Source organism: Agelaius phoeniceus, chromosome 1 (assembly GCF_051311805.1).
Source record: "Agelaius phoeniceus isolate bAgePho1 chromosome 1, bAgePho1.hap1, whole genome shotgun sequence".
Taxonomy (NCBI): Eukaryota; Metazoa; Chordata; class Aves; order Passeriformes; family Icteridae; genus Agelaius; species Agelaius phoeniceus.
This window is the reverse complement of record NC_135265.1, coordinates 130,528,838-130,536,016: the sequence shown is the minus strand read 5'-3', so window position 1 is coordinate 130,536,016 and position 7,179 is coordinate 130,528,838.

Here is a 7,179-nt window from a genome sequence, read left to right as displayed (position 1 = left end):
TTTGTCTGCTTTGGGGGTGTTGTTGTGTGATGAGACAGAAACGTTTGTCTAATAGAAACAAAAGTAAATGGAGCTAATGAAGCATATTCCTGTTGGGAACTTAGCTACTGGATCTTTCAGAGCAGTTGCATGTGTATGATTCAGTCAGGAGGGAGCTTAAACATAATGTCAGGTATGTCAGGTTCCCATCACTTGTACCGCTGAAACCTTGGATTTGGGCTGCTTATATGTGTATATGTGTGTATATATATAATATGTATATATATGTATATATATATATATGAAGTTTTGGAGCATCGGTGAAGGTTGCCAGTACACAGATAAACAGATAAGGCAGGAATCTTTGAGTCCTTGATGTCTCAGTGGACAACAGCATCCCAAGCTGAGATGGGAAGACTTGAACTGGTGAGTGCCTGAGATTCCTCATGGCCACCAGCATGCAATGCCACCCTAGAGGTTAACTCATAGGTTGTGATGGGACATGTTCAAAATACAACCTCTCTGTGGTTTTGGCCACTATGAGACATTCAGCCTTAAGGGATGAGCCTCCATTCACTCTTCTTTACACTGTCTGATGGTGGTAAAGCCACCACTGGATGCCATGGACTCCTGATCTGGGCAGTGAACGTGTTGGGTTTACGTGGCAGGGTTTGGGGGGGAAGGGTGGGAGTGGGGGGCTATAGGGGTTGGCTTCTGCAAGAAGCTGCAAGAAGCTTCCTCTGTGTCCCACAGTGTCAATGCCAGGCAGCTTCTAAGCAGACCAGGCCAAGGCTGAACTCATCAGCGATGATGGCAGCACCCCTGGGAAAGCTGAGCCCATCAGTTTTGGTGGTAGCACCCCTGGGATGATGTATTTAATACAAGAAAAATGTTATTGCACAGACACATTTGTGGCCAGAGAAGACCAGAATGAGATTATGTGATAGCAATGACTCTGCAGACACCAAGGTCAGTGAAGAAGGGGGGATGGAGATGCTCCAGGAACTGGAGCAGAGCTTCCCCTTAGCCCATGCTGTAGATCATGGTGAGGCAGCCCATGGTGGAGCAGATATCCACCTGTGGAGGATCCCACACCAGAGCAGGGGGGTGCCTGAAGGAGGCTCAGACCCTGTGCTAAACCCATGCTAAAGCAGGCTCCTGGCAGGACCTGGGAACCTGTGGGCAAAGGAGCCCATGCTGGAGCAGGTTTAGACCCCATGGGGAACTTGCACTGGAGCTGGCTGTGCCTGAAGAACAGCACCCTGTGGGAGGGGCTCCCACTGGAGCAGTTTGTGAAGAACTACAGCCCATGGGAAGGACTGACACTGGAGAAGTTAATGGAAGACTGTTTCTCATGGGAAGGACCCCATGCTGGAGCAGGGAAGTAAGCTCCCTTCCCTGAGGAGGGGGCAATGGTAGAAACAGCATGTGATGAGTTGACCACAACCCACATTCCCTGTTCCCCTGCACTGTCCCCTTGCAGGGCTGGCAGCAGTTAGAGAGTCAGGAATAAAGTTAAGCCCAGGAAGATGGGAGGCGTGGGGGGGAATGTGTTTTTAAGATTTGGGTTTAATTCTCATACTACTCTGATATTATTGGTAATAAATTGGTAATTAATTTCTCCAAGTTGAGTCTGTTTGCACATGGCAATAACTGCTGAATGATCTCTCTCTGTCCTTACCTCAAACTTTTCATTTTATTTTCTCTTCTCTGTCCCTCTGAAGACAGGAGTGATAGAGTGGCTTTGGTGGGCACCTGGTGTCCAGGCAGGGTTAACCCACCTTGCAGAGCTCTGGAGCCTGAAAGAAGAGCTGGGGATGCAGGCATTTGGCTCTCCAGATGTGTTTGGCTCACACCTCTCCTGCTCCCATCGTCATCTGAGATGGGAATAAGAAAGCTCAGAGTCTGTCCCACAGGCAGGTTGCTGTTGGCTTTATTGGAAGCAGGCCCTTTGCAGATCCAGTGCACGGGCTGGAGGCAGGCAGCTTTGTTACCCATCTTTGTTACCCATCTTTGTTACCCATCTTTGTTACCCATCTTTGTTACCCCTGTGCAAGGGGAGACCTCAGGGGCTGGATTTCCCTCTCATGTGGGGCTGAAGCAGTAGGCAGAGCATGACCAACGGGGCTGACAGTCAGTGCAAGGACAGTGTGGGTGCTTAAATATCCAGTTCCACACACCTGAGACTAAGATGGCCTTGCTGTAAACAAAGTACACACAATGCCTCAGTGCCCTCTGTTCCTCCGAAAACAGCCTGCAGACAGCTGTGGAGAGATCACAAAGTCCTCACACTTGAGAAGGAGGATGATTCCTAAGAGCACTAGCCTGACAGAAGTGCTCCTGAGATCCTTAGAGCCCCCAGGGTGCAGGGTCCAGGGCTGGAGGCTTGCACTTGATCTGTCCCAGGGCTTTGGCCACCCACAGCTCCTTCCCCTGCTGCTACAGAAGTCAATGTTTTGCCACCATATAGTGAACTTGAACTTTTTTATTTTTTGACTCTTAGCACATCTGTGTACACAATTTTCCTTGCAGATCAGAGAAACAAATTCCAGGTGGATTTAGAAACTACCTTCCAGACTTCACACACTGCCACCCTACAATGTTCCAGCCTATCTTATTCCACTTCATTGCATTTAATTGTGACTCCCCAGAGCTTTGGTGGGGAGGGAGCCTGCAAGCCACCTGCTGCAGAGAGGGCTGAGATGCCACTGACGCCTTTTGCTTTCCTTTGAGCCTAGTAGAGCAGATGACAGATGTCTCTTCTCCTTTCACAAAACCTTTCTGTTCTGCTGTTTCCACTTTCATTCTCTCTCCACACTATTTTCCATGATCACACACTTCAGCACCTGCCTTTTCCAGCTTCTCATCTGACTTCCCAGTTTGACTCCCACTTTCAAATCTCTTTGCACACTGTCATCTCATCATTAGCTGCAGTCTCCCCCAGCTCTAGCACACCCTCCAGCTGCTCCACTGACTTTATCTCCACTTTCTTCTTTTTCATCTTTCCTCTGCCCTGAACTTTTTCAGTAATATTCCTTGAGTGCAGGCTGTCACATACAAAGCTCTGACATTGTCTCTGACCCTGTTTTCTGTTTCCATTAGTATTTTAGAAACAAGCTTGGGACTGGCATGTGTCACTTTTTGGTTTGTCCTGTTGTAAAGAGATTTTAGGGAAGAGAAAGGGGCAGCTGCTCTGTGGGTTTGGACACTCAACACCTATTGGTGTCTGACCTCAGTGGGAATGGTGGGAATGGAGGTATGAGCTGGTGAGGCAGCCTTGCAACAAGACTTTCATACATAAGTATAATTATGTATTAATTATAATGCCTTATAATTAAAGGCATTCCCTCAAGTACTTTTCATGAGTATCTCAGGAGAAGAATAGGTAAAACAATGCATTAGCTTTCAAAGTAAGTTGTCTGGTTTTGACTGGATGTCCCATCATAGGAGCTGTATTGCCAGAGGACAAGTGTCCTCTTCACTGCCACATTTACTGTATTTTGCCTATTTGCCCCTCAGATTTTGCTATGAAAGCAGCAGTGGCTACCAGGAGTGTCTGCTCTCCCCTGCCAACACCTCCTGACTGCTCAATGGCTCACCACTGAGTTTCATGCATGAGCAATAAGGACTCAGACACAGTGTTTTTCATCCAGGTAGGAACTGTGTAAGTTATGCAGTCTCAGATTTTGTTGGTGATCTATATGAAACAGACCCTCCTTCCTGTGTAGCAGAGGTGAATTCCTTCAAGATTCAGGAAATGTATTAAAAAAAAAAAAAAAGCTTAACTCCAGGAGAAAGGCAAGAGGTTGTATCTGTTAAAGAGGAATGTAAATGAAACAGCGGTCTTCCTTAGGATCTCATCTGACCTGAGCACAGACCAGACTGATGCTATTTCTCTCTATTTCTGTGATGGGTGCACTCAGTCAAAGTTTTGTGTCTTTGGTCATCTGAGTTCAATTAACCTGGAACTTACCTACTCTGCTTGGTACATTTTGGGTGGTAGGCACTCTGTCAGGCTTTGGCATAGAAGAGCTGTGTGCTACCCAGAAACACAGGTGTGAGACAAGGAACATCAAATGCTCATGGTCCCCTGCAACTGTCACTGAGATTTGTGGAGACACTTATGACAACACTATTAATTTTTCCTGTAACAGAACCAGCAGGTCATTCATTCATTCATTCATTCACTTCCCTTTCAAGCTGAAATGTCCTCCTTGCAGCTCAGGTGCAGGGAAATGAAAGGCCCATCTTCCAGCACTTATTTTTCAGCATATGTGCTACACTGATTGCAGTGGCAGCACTGGGTTGGCAGTCTTGGCTCTGGCCAAGCACATCTTCCTTTTCTGTGTGACTATCAGTCACGTGCCTTCTGCAGCCATTGTCCATGCTTTGGGGGATGCTTTGTGGGTTCCCTCAAGCAGTCCTGCTGAAACAAGCCTCTGCCCTGGCAGAGCTCTCCAGAGCCCCAGTGACTGCAGTGCCTTTGGGCTCTGGTTTACATCAGTGGCTAGCACAGGAAGCAGGAGAGGCCATCCAAGAAGTCTGTGTCTGTCCTGTGTGTGCTGAGACCCAGCCTGGCCCTGTGGCATGTCCCTGGCTCCAGTACTGGCCCTGAAACAAAGGGCCAGCAGCATGATCACCTGTTGCTCTCTGCTGGCAAAGCTCAGGAAGATCCAGTGGCAGGGTTCTTTTATACTTGCTTCTGGCCTCCTAGTGAAGCATTTTGGATATTCTGCTCAAATGTGTTGTAATGTCAGCAGGTGCTTTTATGTGCCAAAGGCAGAGAAAAGTGTGAGATGGGGACAGGAGCCCAGGTGGCCTTGTCACCTGATGCCCTGAAGGGACAGAGGTTTATTATCCACAGCAGCAGGGGAGAGATCTCTCAGGATTTATATGCACAAATAGGCATATATATATATACACACACACAGATATATATAAAAATATATATATAGCTCATCTACAGGAGTTATGTTCTGTGTGTTCCCAAATGAAAGCACCAGTTCTCCTCTCCTCCACAATATATATATTTTTGGTTTTGGTGCAGCTTCAGGACTCAAGAGAAGGTTTTCCTTTTGCAAGTTTCTAGGTAGGGGTAGAGAAGAATTTGAGCTATTGCTGACCAGAAACTTTAAGTGGAAACCTTGCATAATTGAGCCTTGCCCTTGTACCAGTTAACAGCGCTTGGTGGAAAGGTTATGAAAATATTTGTGAAATATTTTTATCCATAAAGGCAGGATTGTGTGGCAGGACTTTGCTGCTTTCCACTATAATGTAATGTCACTGATGGACATGTTTCTTCCTGTCTTATCAAAGGAGGTGTCCTAGGCTGTTGGAAAAGATGGAGTTTGAAGGGTGATCACTATCTGATGTTGCCTTCACAGAGTTGTGGTGTCCATGACTGCCAAAATGGTCTAATGCTGCTCCTCTGTGTCCCTCTCACTCCTTGGATGCTAAGCAGAAATGTTATGGCCCTGAATAACAGTGGTGAATGTTAGACCAGCAGTTTTAAGGCTGGTATAAAGATTACTACCCAAAAGGCAAAACTAAGGAGAAAATATGAAGAAAACTCCATGTACTTGAAGTTGTCCTCTTTGATCTTAATTGTTTTAGGAAAGGATGCATGACCCTGACATCACTTATGGACTCATACTACATTCACCTGAGACATGAGCTTTCAAATCCTTGCCTTGCTACATGTCCCTTTGATGGCCTTGGACTTCTTTGTGTTTCAGTCCTGACTCACCTGGGTGTGACAGTGACTTCAGGCCCCATGGAGCACGGTGATGGCAAGAGTATGAAACACCAGCTGCTGTTGTGAGGTTTTCAGGTGGATGGTACAGCCTGGAGCAAGGGGCTGTGTCATCACCACAGTCCTTTCTAAGGCCTTCTCATCCCAGAGCACCAGAGCTACAGCAGAGATTCCAATGATCAGACACTGGGCTGCCAAGGGTATCCCATGCCTGGAGGCTCCCACTGCTCTCACTAAGCTGAAACATTAATGCTGGCCCCTCTTTGCATGGAGTAGCTGCTGTTATGGAGAACTGCAGACAGGCCTGTGCTCTCACAGGGGGCACAGCTGGAGCTGCACCCCACATCCTTTCTTCAAAGGAAATAGGGGAAATGCAGAGGGTAGTGTAGACCCTTGCTGAAAATCATTCCAATAAGGGGTGGGTAATTTTTCATTTAGATGTAAAGTCTTAGATCCTTCAGGAGGATTTCTTTGCAAGCACAGACTTGGACCTAAGGTGTAATTTGCTCTCACTGTGTGCCAGAGGAATCCCACTGCCTTGTAGGGCCTATCAAGTGCAGATAGGGACGATGCACCCATTTAGCAGAGAGCTGATTTATTCCTTAGACAGTCTTTCCCTTTTGGCATCTACTTGTGCAATCATCAGCTCCTGGTTGAGTTACTATGGTAATAAGAGTATATCATGGGCACTACACTTACTCACTGTTGCCTGGGTCACAGGAGAGGAGAAAATAGCAGAGCAAGATGCTTAATTTCTTCGTTTTCTACACACCCATGCTAAGAATGTGGGAAAGAACTGGAAAGGACTGGAAGTCCCTACATCTTCCACACCCTGCTAACCATGTTTCACTTGCAGTGCAGACACAGAGACAGGCACTCCTTCCTGTGCCCTGGGGCATCTGCCTCTGCAGCCCATGCAGCTCTCAGGACTGATGTGCCCGAAGAGCAGGATGTGACAGTGCCACCAGATTTCTCCAGCAGCAAGATGAGGACTTTGCAGCAGGCTCTGGGAGTGCCAGGGGACAGTGCTTCATGCTCAGAGTGCTTCTGGCTCATCTGAGAGGGTTTTGAGGGAGAGGAGTGCTGCACCAGGACTGTGAGTGCTGACCCTGTCGTGCTGGGCGCTGTGCTGCAGGCACCTGGAGGGGCTCACTGCTCCCAGGGCAGCACCTGGGATCACCCACCTGCCAGTGTGCACCAGGGTGGCTCTTGCCAAGGGATAAGGAGGCGATGTGGGTGTGAAAAAGAAGTGCTGGACTGGTCAGATTCAGAGTCTGACTGCTCGTGCAGGGGCTCTGCTGGGGGCCAAGAATGAAATGGGGAGTTGGGCTGTGATGCCTGCTATGCAAACTCTATCAAACCTGCCCTTTTTTCTAGGGTCTAGAGAGCTTACAGACAAATCCTGTAATGGGCAGACAGCCCCATTTCATGGTCCATGGGGTATTAAT